Raw genomic sequence first — 20,900 nt, 5'->3', positions numbered from 1 at the left:
AAAATGTTAATTTTCATGAAGTCCAATTGGTCTGTTTTTTCTTTTTCTCTTTGTGCCTTTGATCATGCTTCCCATTGCCCATCAGCACCTCTGTCTGCCCAGGGAGCATTCACCAGCCATCTCGTCCTCAGGGAAAGGCCTCACCAGGGACTCTGAAGCTGGCTCCCTTCACGGAAAGAAGCACTTGCTCTTTCCAGTGAAAAGGAAGGGGAAGGAGGCTTTCCTGGTGGCTCAGTGGTAAAGAACCCACCTGCCAGTGCAGGAGACACAGGTTCGACCTCTGATCCAGGAAGATCCCACATGCCGCGGAGCAGCTGAGCCCGTGCACGACAGCTCCCGAACCTGTGCCCCGGGGCCTGGGACCCACAAGTACTGAAGGCTGTGCACCTGAGAGCCGGTACTCCACGACAAGAAGAGCCGCCGCGGTGAGGAGCCGGAGCACTGCATAGAGAAAGCCCCCGCAAGCAACGACAAAGAAAGAAAAAAGGAAGCAGAAGGAGGCTGGTTTTAGCAGCACAGAGGAGTCCTTCCTCACTGCTTAGACTTCCTGCTGAAATGGGTGTGGGTGACTGGGGAGTCGTCCGTCAGCCTGTGCACATATTAACCCACGAGCAAGGCCCCGATCCAGGCGAGGCTTCGTGCGCGCCAGGGGGACAAGCTATGAGTTGTCTCAACTTTGCCGCCAGTGGGGCAGGCGTGAGCGTCCGCATGAAGATGTGGGGTTCTCAAGACGCAATATTGCTTCTCATGTCTTCTCCCACTTCTCACCTTCAGAATAAATCTTTAAACAGAAGTGTTAGGGGAAGCACACTGATTGAAACCGCCCACCCTGGCCAGGCACCATAGTAACCATTTGCATGAGTTGTTTTATGACAGGAGATCCTGATAAGGAATACGGAACTAATAAGCCACCACCAACAGGAGTTCAGGAAAGGTTAAAAAGAAGACACCACGTGTCTGTCCACTTCCCAGAATCCCTCTCGCTAGCATCCATCTTGGCTGAGCGATGCGTGCGTCACCAGGAAAGACTCTGAATTAGAATGATTGGCCAAAGACCATCTGGAAACTAATCCCATCACCATAAAACCCGAAACTTCAAGCCACGCGGCAGAGCAGTTCTCCTGGGTTCCGTCACCCTCCTGCTCTCCACCTGGGTGCCTTTTCCCAATAAAATATCTTGCTTTGTCAGCACGTGTCTCCTCGGACAATTCATTTCCGAGTGTTAGACAAGAACCCAGTTTCAGGCCCTGGAAGGGGGTCCCCCTTCCTGCAACAAATGGCGACTCTGGTGGGACTCTTCTTCGCTGAGACTGACATCCTGACCACTTGGGGTACTCAGGGGCCAGCTTGCCTGCCAATGGACCAGACCCTGCGGCCGCAACTGGGACCCTTTCGTCCCTGGTCTCCTCCTGGTGCGGACAACTGGCCAGGGTGCCCCGACCAGTAAGGAACAAGAGACTTTATTGACCTCTCTCCCCTTCCCTCTCTCTTTCCCTCCTTAGCCCTACCTATCCTTCCCGTTTTTCTAGTCCCTGGGTCCTGGATGCAGGAATCTGGTTGAAGGGCCTCAGCTTGAGCTGAGGATTGGAGACCGATCACCTCCTCTTGGCAGAGAACTCGAATTTTCTGGTCTGGTTTCTGGTAGGGCCGGATTCCAGCCCTCCCTTTTCTGGAAGCCCAGGGAAAAGTCCCATAACGCCTGGGTGTCTGCAGGTGGCAGGAGACGTCTGTAAGGCCACCCCTTTTGCCCCCCTTTCCTGCCTCCTCCTCCTTCCTCTTTCAATCTGGCTTCCTTTCCTCCTTTTGAAATCTTTGAAGACATCTGAAGTTTTGTGTCTCTATAGAAGGTTTTCTGAGAGACTGTATTCCTGTATTTAAGGGAATGTCTGATAAGGACTGCCAGGTTTATGTGTGTGTGTTTTAACTCTGTTCTGTGTTGTGATTTATGATGGCCATTTTGCTTTTTGTTAGAACTTGATTTTCTTTCCCTGTGCCTTGAGACCAGGGCTCTCAGGAACACCTATCTAGACCACCTCTAACTCCTGAGACTGAGGGGAAAAGGGAAAAAGCCTTTAAAATTTTTATTTATTTCAACTTTTTAAATAAACTAGTAAATTTTATATTGTAATATCTAATTCATGACTAAACTTAGAAAATGAAGCTAGATATCTCGCACTGTGTCTGTCTAAATATGTCTTGGTATGTCTTTGTCTCTGGGTAATATTTTTTAGGTTAATTTGTAAATGAGCTCTATTTAATTGGCTTAAAGAAAGGTAAGCGCTTACAAATCAAATAATTCTAAATTAAACAATAAATTCCAGGTTCAGGTGAACTGGGAAATAGTCAGTATTAAATACCTGATATTGGGCTTTCCCTGGTGGCCCAGTGGCAAAGACTCCATGCTCTCAGTTCTGGAGTCCTGGGTTTGATCCCTGGTCAGGGAACTAGTTCCCACATGCCGCAGTTAAGACCTGGCAGAGCCAAATAAATAAATAAATGTTTAAAAAAATTAAAAAAAAAACCCTGATATTAATGTTTGTTTGTTGACCTAATATAACATGTCTTAGAGTAATTAACATCAATTAGAATATTTTCATTGTACATAGGCTTAATATAAGTTAAATATTATATCTGTTACAAGTTTGTCAACAAGGAAATTACCTCTAGTGAGGAAACTTCTAAAAAATGTAAATGAGATATGAGTTTGTATATAAACTATTAAGAATAATTATTCTTTAGAAATATCTGTCTACAATAGTCGCGTAACTTAAATTTCTAAGGGTTGTGCTAAACAAGTATTGGAAGTCTATTGAATAATTAGGTCATTTCCAAATAAAATAAGATTTTGAAACATTTACTACTAAACACTGATTTCCTTTTACAGAGAAACTAAAGAGATTTGGGACTATAAATGAATAATGTTCGATGCCATCCTAAAATGTTTTAAGAAAGCAAGGGTTTTAGAAATTATCACTGGTATTTATGCTCACCAATCTATAAAATGCTAATATAAAAGTTAGCTCTTGGTTGCTAAAGGAAAGCAGGAAGTGTGCTTTCAGTAAAAAAAAAATGGTATGAAAAAATACTAAAAAGAGTTATGCATGATCAGGATTTTCTAAAATTGGATTACAATTAGTTAGATAAATGGATTTTGTTAGGAATGACATGGTCATAAGAAAACTGGTTAGAGCCAATTAGGTCCAGGATGGCTGAGCTGACTTTCACTAGACCTTGAGCCTTGGTATTTACGCCCATTGTGACATATCAACAAGCTAAATGATATAGCTATCAACATTGACTAAATCTGACCAAATGTTCTAAACGCTTTTAATTGATCTGTTCGATAAAACTTCCTAAGTCGAATTCTTTTGAAGTTCCTTTGACCTCTAGCTAACTTTGGGGTGTTTCAGAGGGCCCCTGAAACATCCCAAAGAGAGATATTAAACTGTGTTTATTTGGTTGGTTAAATTACATGAAAAAGATTATCAAATGAGTAATAAATTCACCCAGGTTATAATGTATGGTAAAATTACTAATACAGATATCCTAGAAATTATATGGAGTTCTTAACATTTTGATATGTCTTGGTATTCTAATGAGAAACCTGATGACTTCACAAAAGTTAACAAAGGACTGAATGAACCAGCGAACATGCTTATAACTTTTATGGTTTCTATATGAGAAATTAAAGGTTTGGATCGTGTGTTTTCCGGGAGTAGGGAAAACCTTCCTCTCAAACTAATTATAAAAATAATTTGGTAAAATTACACGTTATAAACAAAACAATTATATTTTCTATCTGACTCCTCCAGAAATTTGAAACTCTTAAGTTTCCAGTAAGCTTATCAAATGAGCTAAAAAGGTTATCTCACTAACAGGTACAAAAATCTCAAGGAATTTTTGAGACCTTAAAAAAAAAAGAGTTCACCTAGATTTGTTAGGCAAAATCTGTGATAAGCCTTTGGTGTGAGTTTCCCCGCCTGTTTTATATTAAAAGTTCAGTTTGAGATTCTATAAGTGTGTCAGCAAAATAAAAAATCTATAATCAATTATGGTTATATAAATCATCAGACCAAAATTAGTGAGAACAGACCTACTTTGCAAACAAACTAGCCTTAATTTGGTTATATTTGATAAAAATGAGGGTAACTTTAGAGAGAAAAAGATATTTCAAAAATGTTAAATCCCAGCTTGTTAATGGAGGTCTGCATGTAGTAAGACTCATTTCTTGGATAGTTCTTTGCTGTTATGTGATATTAATGTGAAAGTTTGTTTCTGAAGCTTATCTCAGTAATCTATCTTTGGATGAAGATCAGATGCCTCATGACCTGCAACCAGGACTGGAAAAAGACATAATTTAAGGGACTGTCTCCAACCTGGATGGAAGGACTTTTTATCAGGTACCCTTAACTAGCTCATGCACAATGAAACTGAAGAGAAATTAACTCTTAGATTAATTCCCACTTCCAAAGGCCCCTACACTAGATTGGTATAGAGAAGACAGCTGACCTGATCTCACCTTAAAATGATACTCAAACAGGAGAAACTACAGTACACCAGGATGAGAAGACAGCAACATCAGAGGTAGACAGCTTGCCCAAGATGCTGGATCTGCTTCGTATGATCATTTATAATGTTTTCTTGACTTCTTAGACCTTTGCATATCAATCAAATGCTTTTCTATCATAGGCCCGAGTCTGTGTCAGTTTTAGAAATCAATCCAATTGTTGGGTTTGTGGCCAATTACCTGTATCTAGTTCTGGGTTACCTTGGTAAATTTCTCCACTACAAGACTCTAACTGGTTGGTCCTGAGGAAATTTACTTAAAAAAAAATTTTAGTCATATTCAGGTCACTGTGATACTACCAGACGAGATCCCCTCATTGGGCCAATTAATAATGCCTACTCTGACTCTGGCCATAAATTTGAGCCTTTTTCTATTCCTCAAGCTCAATCAGAGCAACAAAAAGAAGTTTCAACAAAGGAAAAAAATCTCCCATAGTTATAAGATGGATAACACCATATATAGATAACACCACGCTATGGTAATTTAGGTTTAAAGTCTCCTCTGTGTTAAAAACAATTAAATCATACTAAAGATAATCAGTCTAGTAACACTAGAAAACTGGGCTATGTGCCTTATAGATGGTGGTGCCAATGTATAATTTCCCTGAAAGATAAAGATTCGTACAGAGTAGACTAAGTCAGACGACCTGGGATATACTGGGCTACATCTAATGGAAGCTCTTAAGTCTTACTTGTGACTTCACTAATACTGCTGGCTATGTTCTTTGTATTTCACCTGTTTTACAGAATTGCTATTTCTTACAGTGCCAAATGTGTGACTGAGGCCTCTGATAAAATAATATGTAGTTCCCTATGAGATCGATGATGATGACAGTGTAACTCTAGATATGAGAAAAAGCAACAGGAGGGAATGTTTTCCTGGACCAAGAGGCTAGTAAGACAGGTGGTCCAGAGAATTTCGGATACTGTTTTATGGCCTAGTCCAGTAACAGCACATTGAGTGGCCGGTCAACAAAATCTTTGCCAAAGCTGAGAATGGACATTCTCAGCACCACGGGATAAAATGGTCATGAAATGCCCCCCTCAAAATTATGGTCAAGTTTATGAGCAAAAAGGGGCTCTGCCAACTGAAGATTGACACTTGCCATCTGCATCTACAGAGAATAAATCATGGCCACTGCAACTGCTGACTTTCAACAGCCCTGAAAGGAGCTCAGGGTGAAAATCAGGAATGAGGCACTCTGTGCTCTGAAAAAAACTGGCAGAACAGGCCTTCAGATAGTTAGATCTTTTCAGGAGATGTTATGAGTCCCAATTCTTGCATCTTCTCATACCTAGAGAAACACTGACGTCATTAATGGTGACATCTGCTTTGGCTATTAAGGAAAATTTTACAATTAAAAGTCAAAATAGAGTACTCAGCTATGGTTCGGACATCCTAGGAAATAATCAGGTGTTACTATGGGTGTAATTTCAGATTAGACGTTGCATTGATAAACATTTGAGTTTTCTGAGTCCTGTCAGGCTTAAATGCCACCATTCTCAAAACAATGTTTGCTGGAAGCTAGTAACTGCGAGGCTGCCAGGGTTAATACCATGACAGGCAGCCTGGACCTAAGTTTTAGCTTCCCCCGAAATGGTAAGATTCCCTACCCCCATCAGGTAACCTGGAGCCAGCCAATCAATATGCGCCCAGTAAGAAACAAAGGGAGAGCTGAAAAAGCCTGCAAACGCCCAGGTTTGAAAAAGCCCGCGAAAGTCTGTACCAATAGAATTGCTTTGCAAACATGTAACCAATCCGCTTAAGCCAACTACTAATTGCTTATGCATATCTTATAAATTTGCGTAACAGCTTGGGCTCAGGGCTTTTTCTGACCCTGCACCACTGTGATGGGTGGGGCAGAAGGCCCTGGCTCGAGTCAGTAATAAACTTCCCTTTTTGCGAGTTGCATTGTCTTGGAAGCCTTCTCTCTTCCCGCTCGGGGATTCGGACATCGGGCATAACAGTAACTTATACCTTACTTTTTATAAAACTAGGCAACTGGCCACCTGGCTATAAGTCTCCCCGAACTGCCAGGCCCAGACTGGGTTTCAGGCCTATTCTAAAAAAAAAAAAAAAAAAAAGAGATTTATTTTGTCTATTAAAATTCCAGTTATCCCTCCTCCAGCTACTACTAATTGGGTATGTTACAACAAAATGGCAGACCAAGGGATTGAGATTTTAATCATACAAGGTTCAGATCTAGGACTTGGAACTCAGGAATACTTCTAATTCAGTGTCTCTTCTCCAAGCTGAGGCAGTCCTATGCTCCATTTTGACAGGAAGTTATCACAGTCATAGTTGCCCTGTTCCATATATTAAAACTGAACAGGACTCTGTGGGGTGGCGACTCTGGAGTACAGATCTGTGTGTTCCCCATTTCTTATCTGTAGGATATAGGCTTCATTCAGCCTCCTTGACCTTCCCTGAGTTCCAAAGGGTGGATTCAAACAATTGCTAATCAGGGAAGGGAGGGAATACAGAAACAGGGGAGAAACAATCAAATGGTGGTACAGCCTTGAGAGGGTCCTGGTTCCTACTCAAAGAAATATGCATAACAATGTCTTTTGAGTTTTTCTACAGAACTGGAGCCCCCACCCAGGTGGAGGATGGTAACTTCAGACTAAACACAAGATTCCTGGAGCACAGCTCTGTTGCTTCACCACCAGCCAATCAAACAAAGTCACAAACCCTGCAGCCCTCACCACAAATGTTGCCTCCTGTTAATCTGGGGACCAGTGATGACCATCCTGTTAGGTCTCCTGTTTGGCCCCTGTCTATTTCATCTCTGAGAGGCACCAACAGTTTCAAACTAAATTGCTGTAATTACAAGAGTGAAAGCTGGTTTTAGATATGGAACACCCCAACTTAGGTCAGGTATAGAGAGACTTCTGCTCTGCTAGGCAGGCCTACGCCCATGCACAGCAGGAAGAAGTTACAGAGGAAAGAGACCTCCGCCCCAATTCCCAAGAAGCATCTTGAGTATGAAGTCTCTCAGCGGGGAGCTGTTAGGGGAAGCACACTGACTGAAACCGCCCACCCTGGCCAGGCACCATAGTGACCATCTGCATGAGTTGTTTTATGACAGGAGATCCTGATAAGGAATACGGAACTAATAAGCCACCACCAGCCGGAAGAGTTCGGGAAAGGTCGAGAGGAGACACTGCCTGTCCGTCCACTTCCCAGAATCCCTCTCGCTAGCATCCACCTTGGCTGAGCAATGCGTGCGTCACCAGGAAAGACTCTGAATTAGAATGATTGGCCAAAGACCACCCGGAAACAAATCCCGCCACCATAAAACCCCAGACTGCGAGCCACGCGGCAGAGCAGTTCTCCTGGGTTCCCTTACCTACTGCTCTCCACCCGGGTGCCCTTTCCCAATAAAATCTCTTGCTTTGTCAGCATGTGTCTCCTCAGACAATTCATTTCCGAGTGTTAGATAAGAGCCCAGTTTCGGGCCCTGGAAGGGGGTCCCCCTTCCTGCAACAGAAGCAGACCGTACAGAGCAACCTCGTTGTCTGCTGTGAATACAGTATCTTTTAAAATCTCCATCACAACTATGGGCGTGTTTCCTCCCATGAATGTAGGCTGCCTGTCTCAGGTCAAATTCCACTTCTCAAGCAATTTCACAGCTAAATCCTCCCAAGTCATTCGTAACAGTTTCTTTACAAAGGACATGAGACTGGCTGTGAGCCTTTAGTGACTTATGAAGCATTTACCATTTTCCTGTTTTTAGAATCCTTATCCCTTTCAAGTGGGATTCTAAAAATATCAGTTTAAGCCACCCACTAATTTCTAATCCTTGCTTCTATTCCTATTGACAGATGGACAGTTCATTTCCTAGCCTTTGTCCTTACTTGATTAAGCAATTCTAATCTTTTCCTGACAATTTGATTATTGACAATATGATCAAGTCTGACTGAACGCCAGGCAAGAAGGTATCCTTGCAAACAGAGGTCCTGAGACCAGCTTAGCAGCAGAGAGCTCTTCAGGTAACTCTTCTGTATTTTTTCCTCCCTTTCACTTTCCCTCCTTGGGCAAGAAATCACAATCCCTACCCTAATTGCTCGGTTAATATTTTTAAATAAAAATTACTTTTCAGTTCTCCACTGTTACCCCCTTCACCGTGCAGATAAGGGTGTTCAGATTTTGTTATTGTCTTTAAAGTGCTTCTAACAGCAGGTGGTCTGGGCGAACCACACAGGCTCCAGCCTCACCTGTAAACAGAGAGGGCTTCTGGAGACTCCCCTGGTGATTCAGTGTCTGAGACTCTGAGATCACAGTGCAGGGGCCCAGGTTCAAGCCCTGGTCAGGGAACTAGATCCCAATTCCACATGCCACAACTAAGACCCATACATGCTGTGTCGTTTCAGTTGTGTCCGACTCTTCGTGACCCCGTGGACTGTAGCCCACCAGGCTCCTCTGTCCATGGGATTCTCCAGGCAGGAATACTGGAGTGGGTTGCCTTTCCCTTCTCCAAGGGATCTTGCCGACCCAGAGATCAAAACCACATCTCATATGTCTTCTGCACTGATAGATGGGTTCTTTGCCACTGGCACCACCTGGGAAGCCCAGTACAGCCAAATAGATAAATATTTTAAAAGTACAGTGGTCCTTTGGAGCCAGATGGCCTGCAGTGTGGGTGGTGACGAGGACCTTGCATTGAAGGTCGTGGGTGAACTCTGAGCATCCCTGGTGTGTCCAGGGAGACAGCTGTTCAAGTTCTTAATGCTGTCTGCCTTCAAGACTCACTGCAAAGCTCCAGAAATCATGACAGTGTGGTATTGGCAACATTAGACAAACAGATCAATGGAACAGAACAAGAACCCAAAATAACCCCAGACAAGTATAGTCGACTGACCTTTGACAAAGGAGTGAAGGCAGTTTAATGGTGGAGATGGTTTTCTCAACAAATGCAGCTGGAGCAGTTGGATATCCACATGCAAAAAAAAAAAGAAAAAAAGAAGCTAGGCATAGGCTTTATGTCTTTCACAAAATGAGCAAAGTCAGTCACCACTTAAAACCACGTAATTGTAAAATGCAACACTAGAAACTTCTAGAATAGAATGGCAAAATCTAGATGACTCTGGTCTGGTGATGATGAAGTTTTATTTTATTTTAACTATAGTTGATTTATAATATTGTGTTGGTTTCAGGTGCACAACTCCAGGCTCTTCTCCGTTATGTTTTATTGTGAGGTACTGAATATGGTTCCCTGTGCTATAGAGTAAGTCCTTGCTGTTTGTCTGTCTTTATTTAGCCGTGTGTGTATGTATTAATCGCACAGTCTAGTTTTTCTCTCCCCTGCCTCATTTCACTTTTACTAACCATAAGTTTGTTTTCTGTGTCTGTATGTCTGTTTCTGTTTTGCAAATAAATTCATTTGTATTTTTTTAGATTCCACATATAAGCAATATCATACATTTGTCTTTCTTGCTCTGATTTACTTACTTCACTTGGTATGATAATCTCTAGGTCCTCTATGTCGCTGCAAATGGCATTATTTCATTCTTTTATATGGCTGAGAAACACATGTGTGTATCATACCACATCTCCATCCATTCATCTGTAACGGTCACGGACGTCGAGGCTGCTTCCCTGTGAGCGAGGCTGCTGTGAGCCCTGGGGTGTGTGCGTCCCTCCCAGTTACAGTTTCCCCCTGACACATGCCCAGGAGAGGAACTGCTGGATCACGTGGCAGCTCTAGTTCTTCAGGGAGACTTCATGCTGTTCCCCAAAGCAACGGCACGAGCTCGCAGGCCCATCAGCAGCGCAGGAGGCCCCCTCTTCTTTGCCGCCCCCAACATTCGCTGTCTGTGGACTTCTCTTCCTTTCCTTCCTTGGTCACATCACGGCACGAGAGATCTTAGTTCTGGGCCAGGGATCGAACCCGTGCCTCCTGAGTGGAGGGGCCGAGTCTTAGCCTCTGGGCCACCAGGGGAGCCCCTGCTTTTATTTCTGTTGCCTTGGGAGACTGATCTAAGGAAACATTACTCTGGTTTTATGGCCACAAATGTTTTGCCTGTATTCTCTTCTAGGAGTTTTGTGATGTCATGTTTTATATTTGGATCTTTAAGCCATTTTGAGTTTATTTTTATGTATGGAGGGAGGGTATGTTCTAACTTCATTGATTTAATGTAACTGTCTAGCTTTCCAAACAATGCTTGCTGAAGAGACTGTCTTTTCTCCATTGTATAGTCTTGCCTCTTTTGTCGAAGACTAATTGCCCACAGGTGTGTTATTCCTGGGCTCTCTATTCTGTTTTGTTTTTCTATGTCTCCGTTTTTGTTGGTGTTTAAATACAACACCAAAAACCTGACCTATGAACAAAAAAATTGATACACTGGGCTTTATTAAAATTAAAATTTGTGCTCTGTGAAAAACATACTAAAGATATGAAAAGACAAGTCAGACTGGAAGAAGATGTTCAGAAAGCAGTGTTGTCTGATAAAATTTGCATGCAAGGGCTTCCCTGGCGGCTCAGTGGTAAAGAGCCCACCTACCAACGCAGGGGACTTGGGTTCGGCCGCTGGTCTGGGATCCCACATGTCTTGGAGCAGTTAAGCCTCTGCCCTCAGCCACCGAGCCCGTGCTCCAGAGCCGAGGGGCGGCAGCTACTGAGCCCTGTGCCTGGAGCCCGGGCTTCACAACGAGTGCGGCCCCGCACAGCCAGGAGTAAATAATAATGTTGAAGAGGGATTTGCACCCGCACAGAATTCCTAAAGAGCAACAGGAAGACAGCAAACCCAACTTAAAACTGGGTGAAAAATCTGAACAGACTTCACCAGGAAGATACGCATATGGCAAGTGAGTGTGTGATGAGATGCTCCTGGTATAGGATTAGGGAAATGGAAGTTCAGACAACCATGTGATACCTCTACACACCTATCAGAAAGGCGAAAATCCACAACACGGCAGCACCAAACGCTGCTGACGACAGGGGGCAACAGGAACTCCCGTGAGTGCTGCTGGAAGAGGCGGGGGGTGGTCTTCTCACAAAAGTAAATGTACACCCACCACTCGATCCAGCAGTCCCACGCCTCAGTATCCACCCACCTGAACGGACAACACATGCCCACACAGACACCTGCACGTGAATATTTGCAGCAGCTCTATTCATTATTGCAAAACGTGAAAGTGACCCAGGTGTCCTTCAGCAGGCGACGGATAAACAAACTGTGGTCCGTGCAAACAGTGAAAGATCATTCAGTGCTGAAAAGTAATGAGCTATCAGACATGGAGGAGCCCTGAATGCCCGTCCCTGAGGGAAGAAGCCAGTCTGAAAAGGCTACAGACTATGTGATTCCAACTCTATGACCCTCCGGAGAAGGTGGAACTACAGAGACAGTGAAAAAGTGCTTGGCGGGAAGGGTGAACAGATGTGCACAGGGGTTCTGGGCAGTGAAGCGGCTCTGAATGATAACTTACTGGTGGACGCAAGAGGTTGTCCATTTGTTAAAACCCACAGAACCGAGCCACACAAGGAGAGAGCTTGAACATAAACTATGGGTTTTAGTGAATACTGGTGTATGGATATTGGTTCATCAATTGTAGCAAATCCACCTTGCTAAGGCCAGATGGTAATAATCGGGGAAATTGTACCACGGGAGGGGGAACCTAAAACTGTGTTGGAAAATGAAATCTGTAATTTAAAAAGACAATTCCTAACAGTGGTAAACTTTGGGGGACCATGGGTGGTCCGGAAAGGTGGGGAGATCTCTCCATAGCCAGAGCCTCAGATAGCATAGCTGTCTTTGGGGTCACCAGCATCCACGGGGTGAAGGACAGCAGCCTCTGGGCAGAGGTCAGTGACGTGGCTGTGCTCTCAGGGGCTGAAGGGGACTGGAGGGCCAGGTCAAGGTCTGTGCAGAGGCACGTGGACAGACTGCGGGAGGAGGGCTCAGATGCAGGTCCCAACGGTCCCCCCAGACGGCATCCACCGCTAGGAGCAGAGCAGCCTGGAGGCTGGGGGCTCGCGGTGGAACACGTGGGGCTGCTGGCACGGGCTCCTTCCCACAGCTGAGCCGGACGCGTCTGCTCCCCACGGGGCCCTGACCCCACGTCTCCTCCAAGAGGCTGCCCGCTGGCCTCCGGGAGGGGCTGCATGCGTGTTCCCGGTGGGGGTCCTGTCCCACAGCAGAGCCTTGGCACCACTGTCTGAGCTGCTGACACAGGCCCCCCGGCAGCGCCGCAGAGGAGGGCCTGTGGCAGCCGTGGGGGCCCACAGTCGTGTCCGGAGGCCCATCACCTGACGGTGGAGGAAACGCCTGGTAATTTACCGCTACAATCAGCGTGTGTTTACAGCTTCAGCTGCTGGCAGAGACGCACAGGAGCCCTTTCCAAAGGAACATCCGGGGTTTGCTGGTGCTTCTGGGGCTTGGGGCTGGCAGGGTCTGCTGCCCAGGGGGTCTGCACCTGCTTCCCCTGCCCCCCTCCCGAGCGCACGCGCTTGCCCGAGCCTCATCGCTCTCCCCCTCCAGCAGAACTCTCAACCGCACCACAGCATCATGAAACGGCCAAATCAATGGGACTCGGCTCAGCGCGGGCTTGGCCGTCAATAACAGGACGATTCCTGATCTCAAAAGACAAAGTCTTCACATGTAAGTAACACTGGGTTTGAACCTGAGTCCCTCTGGGGGAGACCTTGAGGGTTGGGACCTTCCTTCAGATCCCAGATCCCTGACAACTTTCCCTCACACCCTGTGACGCCGGGGCAGACAGACCTGCAGGCAGTGGCCACTGACGGCTGGCGCTGCTGAGCTCTGCCCCAGGAGTCTTGCACGAGGGGAGGGGTGCCCTGAGAGGTCCCCCCTCTCCTGCCACCCATGCGCATCCACAGCAGTGACCCCTCCTTCCCCGCACCTTCATCAGCGTCCTGCGGCCCTCTCCAAGGCTCGCCCTGGCCCGCCAGCTCCCATGGCAGCTCCTGGGACAGCTCCGGCCAGGGACTGCTCCCCTGGAGGGTCACCCAGGTCACTGGGCTCGCGTCATTCACTCTCTGCCCAGGTGCTGCTCTGGGTTGGACTCCTTTAAAAAAATTATGTATTTGTTTTTGGCTGTGCTGTGTCTTCACTGCTGCACAGCCTCTTCTCTGGTTGCAGAGCAGGGGCTCTAGGGTGCATGAGCTTCCGCAGTCGAGGTTCCCGGGCTCTAGAGCACAGGCTCGCGGGCTTAGCTGCTCTGCGGCTTGTGGGATCTTCCCAGATCAGGGATCAAACCCCTGTCTCCTGCATTGCCAGGCTGATTCTTCACCACTGAGTCACCAGGGAAGTCCTCTTTTTATTTTTTAGTGTACATGTTTTCACTCTCCCTGAAGTTACAAACTCAAATTGTATGCTCCCCCCACAACAGCACCCAGCAAAGCATGTTGTTTGATCAAGTCTTCATCAGACCCCTGGCTAGGTGGCCTGAATACCCCCTAGATGAAAGGGTGAGGCACAGACCTCCCTGAGGCATGATAACCAGAACAATGGACAACCCTCCTTTTCCTCCAGGTTGCAGTGGGAAACTGGGTCCCTCTCAATTTCAGGCTAATGTCTGCAGATTAAAGAAACAGTGCTGCAGTCCTAGCCAGTATGCATGGATTAAATAATGAACAAATGTAGTAGCCAGCCAGCCACACACACTAAACCCTTCCTCAGAATGGAGCTGCCAGGGTGCAGGTGGCTTTAATATTTAAGGTGGTGATTTGGGGACAGCCGAGGGGCCAGCCTGGGAAGGAATGCCGCGTCACTGGGAAGCCAGGCTGATCGCCAGTGACTCAGAGCCCCCTCAGGAACCAACACGAGGGGAGACGAAAGGATAGCTTTTCATCGTTGCTGTTGGCCCTGAGTTCTCATGGATTTCAGGCCAGGGATCCGGAGGCTGGAGGGACTGGAGGTGGCTCAGATCAGAACAACAGTTAAAAAACAAGAACACTGTTGATACGGAAATGCTATCAACTGTCAATGATAAATTAATCAATAGGTTTTTAGAAAATATTTAATTATTTGGCTGCACCGGGTCTGAGTTGTGGCAACTGGGATCCTAACTGTGGCATGCAGGATCTAGTTTCCTGATCCGGGGTCAAACCTGGTCCCTTGCACTGGGAGCACGGAGTCATAGCTACTGAACCACCTGGGAAGCCCCAGTAGTGATTTAAGAAATGGAAAATCGGGGGAATCCTGGTCAGAGAACTAAAATTTTTTTTTTAATTTAAATTGATCACCTTATGTTTTCTACTGAAAGATTAATGATAGAAAGGGGAAATTAATGAAATCAATGCTTTAAGTAATACAACGGAAATGAACATTTTCGTGGCCCGTTCGGGCCCACCTCCCGCGCCCCTTAGTGTGAGCTGTGAATCTGCACTGACTAGCCTCCTTAGGAGACCGCATTCCTCTCTCTTTTTGGCTGCGCCTGGAGGCCTGGGACTGAACCTGGACCATGGCAGTGAAATCACAACTGCTAACCCCTGGACTGCCAGGGAACTCCCAAAGTTCCCTGTTTCCTAAATGAACTATTGGGGCTTCCCTGGTAGTCCAGTAGCTAAGACTGTGCTCCCAGTGCAGGGGCCTGGGTTCAGTCTCTGGCCAGAGACTAGCTCTCACTGCAGCTGAGACCTGGTGCACGCAAATAAATAAGCAGAAAATATTTAAAAAGATAAATGTGTCAGTTCTATGTACAAAGGTGTAATTCACCAAATTGCTTTAAGTCATAATTATCTTGAGGGGAAGGGTTTTCTTATAGCTGGAAAACATAGATTAAAACCCAGTAAATATTTCACACCAACACCAAAAAGTTATAACCATATTCATCAGTTCATTCAGTCCTATGTGACTAATTCTTGATTTTAATCTTCTAGTAACAGTTTTATGAAGTCATCAGATTTTCCATTAGAATTCTCTAATCTCTTACCCAGTTCAGCAATATGATCTGAAAGTTATCGGAAATTTGTACTTGTTAAAAGGTCATCCCAAGTGTCAATAGTGGTAAAATAAAAAACCCACCTGCCAATGCGGGAGATATAAGAGACGCAGGTTTGATCCCTGGGTTGGGAAGATCCCCTGGATGAGGAAATGGCTAACCCACTCCAGTCTTCTTGCTGGAGAATCTCACGGACAGAGGCGCCTGGCGGCCTAGAGTCCACGGGGTCACAAAGAGTCGGACACGACTGAGCGACTTAGCATGCACGCACATCCTTGTATCAGTAAGTCCTTTCTATTAATCTTTTTGAAGATGAAGTTTTTTTTTTGGGGGGGGGTAAAACCGTCAAGAGTACAACAGTACTTGTCTAGATTTGTGATCAAGAGGTTTTTAGCAGCAGTTACACAGGTTGCAGAATGCTGGAGTTTCGGGTTAATGTGTACAGTTCACAAGGTGCTTTCATGTCCCCCCCAGAAGTCATGAGGGAAAACAGTTTCACTTCCCACCCAGTAGAGAGGGTGGCCGCCCCTCCTGCTCTGCCCAGGATATAGCAACCGGCCTGCCTTTTCAACAGGCAGGCTTGCAATAGAAGCCGAAGTTTTGTTGTCTGCAGACAGACTTGGCTTCATTTTCAATGTCTCACACTGAAATCATTGCAGACCCCGGGAATGTTGCCCGGACGGCTCAGAGGACCCCGAGCCCCCACGGCTCCCCGGAAGCCGCATGTCTGGAACCCAGGGGGGAGTGCTGGTGACACTACTGATGGCGTGGCAGGTCCATCTGGGGTCCCACAGTCCACTGAGGTTGCCGGCCCGGGGCTCCCCGTCTGTTTTCCACGGCAGTGAGTCGAGGAGACACACACAGCCCGCGTCAGGGTCTGTGGGGGATGGGACTGGGCCAAAGACTCCTCTCGGTGGGAGGAGGAGCATTTTGATCTACTCCCATCACGTGAGTGACCACGGAGCCCAGAGGATGGGACCCCTAGGGTGAAGGGGATCACGCACAGCCTTGACCGCTCCGTCAGTGGAGGACTGACTCTGAAAGGAAGCTTAAAATGTCCTCACAAAAAGAAAACGAAGAGGGACTTCTGTGGTGGTCCAGTGGTTAAGACTCCACCTTGCAAACCTCGCAATGCAGGGGACGCAGGTTCTATCCCTGGTCAGGGAAATGAGATGCCACCTGCTGCAGAGCAACTAAGCCCCAGAGCCGCAACTACCGAGCCCACGCGCTCCGGAGCCAGCGCGCCCCTAGAGGGCCCGTGCGTCTCCACGGAAGACCCTGCACGACACAAGGAGGACGCTGCGTGCAGGAACTAAGACCCAGCACGGTCAAGTAAATAATTAAAAAGAAATACATCATATTTTTAAAGGCTTATACTTATAGATATTTATAACCATTGTTTATGTTTACACATTTTAAAAAATTTAAATGTAGAAAAGACCCCACGCTCACACTGCATCATCTTTTCTCTTCTAACATGGCATCCGCACCTCCAGGCACAGACAGAACTTTACACAGACAATTGCCACCCAGCAGCCACTCACCCCTTACTCGACGGACGGTGAACACAGCGCTCTGTCGGGCCGGGGGTGGGGGTGGCTTTCTGACAATACACGGAGGATATTGGAACTGAAGCGCTTGCAAGGGCTTATTGTCAGAGACTGGAGCAGGCAGGAGTCACATGACCCAGATTCCAGCATCAGAGGGCTCCCCTAAGCGAGATAACATCACGTCACAAAATTAGGAGCTGGGAGGAGAAGACGTGAGGTCATCTCTGTTGCATGCAGCTGCTTCCCACTCGCCTGGGAGCCTGCGTGAGTGTCTTTCTCTTCCTCGGGGCTTCTGCTTTCTGAGAAACGCGTCTTGAGGCAACTCGTGCGGACCATCGCGTTGTCAATTTCCAGGCTGAAGCTCTGTCCCGCTGACCCTGTGCTCCACACCACGTCCGGGCTGCAGAGGCTGAGTTCTGTTGGCAAGTCTGCCCTCGTGGCAGCCTTCCCCCAGACTCTCAGGCTCCCTGGGAAGACACTTGGGCGGGGTCAGAGCCGCTGCCCAGGGCCGTGTGCACTCGGGACTGAAAGACCCCTGCCTTTCTGGGGAGGACCTCTCCCCGCTGTGTGTGAGCCTGGGGGGTGTCTGCCGGGGTGGAAGCAGCCCCACAGGTACATGACTAGGGTGACCTTGCCTCCGGCTTTCGCGGACGGAGTCCCTGTGTGTGCCTGCTGTCCCAAGAGAGTTACCAACAGTGGCCTGTTTTCACTTAGAAGCATCTCAGCGTCACATTCCTCACCTTGTGTGTTACCCATGAAAGCACATCAGCGTCCCCTCTGCCTCTGTCTCAGATGCTGGGGGGCTGGCAATTCCTCCCCAAGCAGCTCCACCGCACCTCACAAAGCAGAGGGCTCCACCTGAGTCCCGGGACCCCGGCACATCTCCAGGCAGGAGCCAAGACACTCTCCTTTGGGGAGCCCCTGTTTTGAGGTGGTTCCTGTCACCCACAGTCACGACTCCTGCTGACACAGTCTCGGTGTGGGCAGCCCTCCCTGCCCCCAGCCCACCACCCGTCTTCAGGTCCTGCAGGAGCCTGCCCTCCCTGTGGGCCCCACCTCCCCCGTGAGACTTTGCTAGACACCCGGCCCAACTTTCCAGGCTGGCTCTGGGAGGGTGTCCTCTGAACCCCAGTGATTACAGCCTCTGGCCTGCACGTTCACACACACAGTGTTTACACTTGATGCCCCATTATCTCGGGGTGGGGTGCGGGAGCTTTTTTCCTCCAAGATCCTGACTCTAAGCCCCTGGGAAGGGACAGAGACCCTGCTGAATCTTTTATTTTCTTTAAGCCAAACAGGATGCTGGGCACACAGCAGGCATCCCATCGATATTTGCTGAGGATATGAATGATAAACGTCAGGATCATGTTGACTGTGTGTCTGGCCGAGGAGACCATGTCCTGGGGGAAAGGGGCGGCCCAGAGTCTCCCGTGTGAGCAGCTGGACGGGCCGGTGGGCGGGGCAGCAGGTCTCACTGCCTCCTCAGGCACAAAGGCTTCTCCGGCCTGCACCCCGCCGGCCTTTCCCGATGCCACGCGTGCCCCTGCCCTTCGCCCCACTGCCCCCACCTCCCGCCCCGTCCTCTGAAGGCAGCAGGGACGGTGAGTCACAGCGCCAGCGCGGGAGGCAGGCGACCCACGGGCCCTCCCGGGCTCTCCTCCTCCCCGGCTCTTCCCTCTCACTCCCTCTCGCCCTGGCCTGCCTGTCTCTCTCCGCTGTTTAAACACTGGGCGCCTGGCGCTCTCCTCCATGCGTGTCCTTTCCTGAGGCAACTTGCACTTGTGGGTTTAACGGCCATCTGTACGCTGACGATTTTCAGCCTTCTTTTTTCACGACGAACCTCTTCTCGGAGTTCCAGACTCACGTATCCATGTGCTTATTTGCCAACTTTTCTCTCTGGTCCCACAACATAGCAGATACATCCTAGATTGAAACATTTTTTCCATGTTCCAGTGAGACTGCTTTGGCTACAAAAACAAAACAATGTGAGCGACACCTTGCATAATAAGGGTGTACACTGTCTCTTCCAGAGGCAAGGAAACTGATGGTCTGCTCAACAATGTAAGCATTGACCCGGGTCTCTCCAGCCAGAGGCCACCCCCAGCACTTGGCTTGGTCCTTAAGCTTTGCCCTATGTGTTGGTGAGAAGACTACTTTCAAGTATCACAAAAACATCTTGTAGAAGCGGGCTGTGTCCTGATGAGTGTCTCTTTTTTAATAGGGAGAAACCTTTTCCCAGAGGCCGCTCCCCTGGACCACATGCTCACGCCCTGCCGATGAGGGGAGTGGTGGAGGGTGAGGCACCATGTTCCCAAGGTGTCCGTGGTCACCGTCATCTCTGTCGCCTGGGCCGCAGCCACAGCCTCGCAGCTGCCCTCCCAGCTTCTGCCCCAGCCTCTCCTCCATCCGTCTTCCACAAACTGCGACCGAACACACGTTTCCAGGTGCAAGGTGCACGGCATGCACAACGTCAGTGTCTTTTCCCTCCTCCATCACTGAGAAGTTTTCCACCATCATTTGTGGTGACAGTCACGCTCCATGAAAGCATCTGTCTAGCCATAAGAAGCCGCTACTCAAATGAAGACCCAACACAACCAAAAATAAAAGTACAAAATATTTTTTAAAGTTGTTTAGATTTAAGTTTTAACCTAATTTTTTAAGAGCTTGTAGCAAGCCACAGCCTTAAAAGAGAGGCTTTCAAGGCAGAGGAAACGGAATGGTGAACTGAAGCTTGTGAGATTCACCTGCAGAGCAAGAAACCAAAGGCAAAGACGTGAGAGAAACGCTCGCCGCATAAGGACGTTACTGCCAGGGCTAGGGGAGCGCCGATTCACTTTTCTTTTTCTTTCCAGTCTATCTTGGCTGCACTGGGTCTTCGTTGCCGCGCGGCTTCTCGCTGTGGGGCACAGGCTTCCGCCCGTGGGCTCAGCAGCCGCGGCGCCACTGGAGCACCTGACAAGTCCCTGGAAGCTTCAACAGGGAGGACACGGAGCTTAGGATGCTGCCTGGACCCCTGAGAACCACCCCGCCCCCGCACATCCTGCAGCCCTCAGACGGTACATGGCTCGGTGAGGGGGGATAACCTGAAGGCAAGCGGGGTCCACGCCTGCCCTCCCACCTGACCCTCGGGGAGCGACCCGCCCCTCTGCGCCCGCGCAGAACGCCTGGGGCGTGGCCGGGCAGGGACAGGGCCTCCCCTGCGGCCCTAGAGCCACGCCCCCTGCTCACATGCTACAGGCGCTCCCCAGCCCTGCAAAGTCCAGTGTGGAGGGCAGAGAGGGTCACTGAACCTGAAACCGGAGTCAGGACTGAACTCCTGATCAGAGGTCACGACGGAAGTCCTGATACCAGCAGCGGGTGCTAGCACGTGAGAAAAGGCTGTGGCCAGGTTTTCCTGCCCTGCACTGCCATGGGGTCATCCACGCCTCCCTGAACCCCGGTGCCACTGAAGGAGAGGAGAATGAGGGGTTACAGGAAGAAGCCTTAAAATGACTGAGGTCACGAGAGGAACTGGATCTGAACAGACTGGACACTCAGTGATGGGACAGGAAACGGGTCTGCCAGGGGCCGGTGTCTGGGGCTCCAAAGGAAAGTGGAGTTCAATTTTAGAAAATCAAGAAAGTTGAAACTATTTTTCATTCAATTGCATAAAGTATATATTTTACAAGTGTTCTCTGCACACACCTCAAGGTCTTGTTTAAAACTTTTCAGCACTACCTCTTTGTACTCAAAGTCTCCGAAATCTTTTCATGACCCTCGGGGTCCTGATGACCTGGCTCCCGGCTGCCCCTCCATCCTCAGCCCCAGCCGGTGCAGGCAGCACAGGGGGGTCAGAAATGTGAACTCCAGGGTGAGTCTGAATCCTGGCTCCTGGGTCT

At 48.2% G+C, this 20,900-nt stretch overlaps 1 long non-coding RNA gene across 3 annotated transcripts in view; it reads left to right on the top strand.

The window, feature by feature from the left end:
• Nucleotides 1-19,623, top strand: part of LOC136160255 (uncharacterized) — a 38,578-nt gene extending 18,955 nt beyond the window's left edge. Inside the window, exons 2-6 of one of the 3 annotated variants that reach the window (XR_010661589.1) lie at nucleotides 86-1,443; nucleotides 4,282-8,559; nucleotides 9,724-9,794; nucleotides 10,043-13,167; nucleotides 19,244-19,623. This is a non-coding gene — a long non-coding RNA (uncharacterized lncRNA). Of the gene's footprint in view, nucleotides 1-85; nucleotides 1,444-4,281; nucleotides 8,560-9,723; nucleotides 9,795-10,042; nucleotides 13,168-16,131; nucleotides 16,837-19,243 lie in introns of those variants that run through there. The other 2 variants (XR_010661590.1, XR_010661588.1) reach the window with 2 other exon arrangements.
• The last annotated feature ends 1,277 nt before the right edge of the window (nucleotides 19,624-20,900 follow it).

The sequence above is a fragment of the Muntiacus reevesi genome, chromosome 2, assembly GCF_963930625.1.
Source record: "Muntiacus reevesi chromosome 2, mMunRee1.1, whole genome shotgun sequence".
Lineage (NCBI taxonomy): Eukaryota > Metazoa > Chordata > Mammalia > Artiodactyla > Cervidae > Muntiacus > Muntiacus reevesi.
Note: the sequence above shows the minus strand (reverse complement) of the source record. Positions and strands in the feature narration are given on the sequence as shown.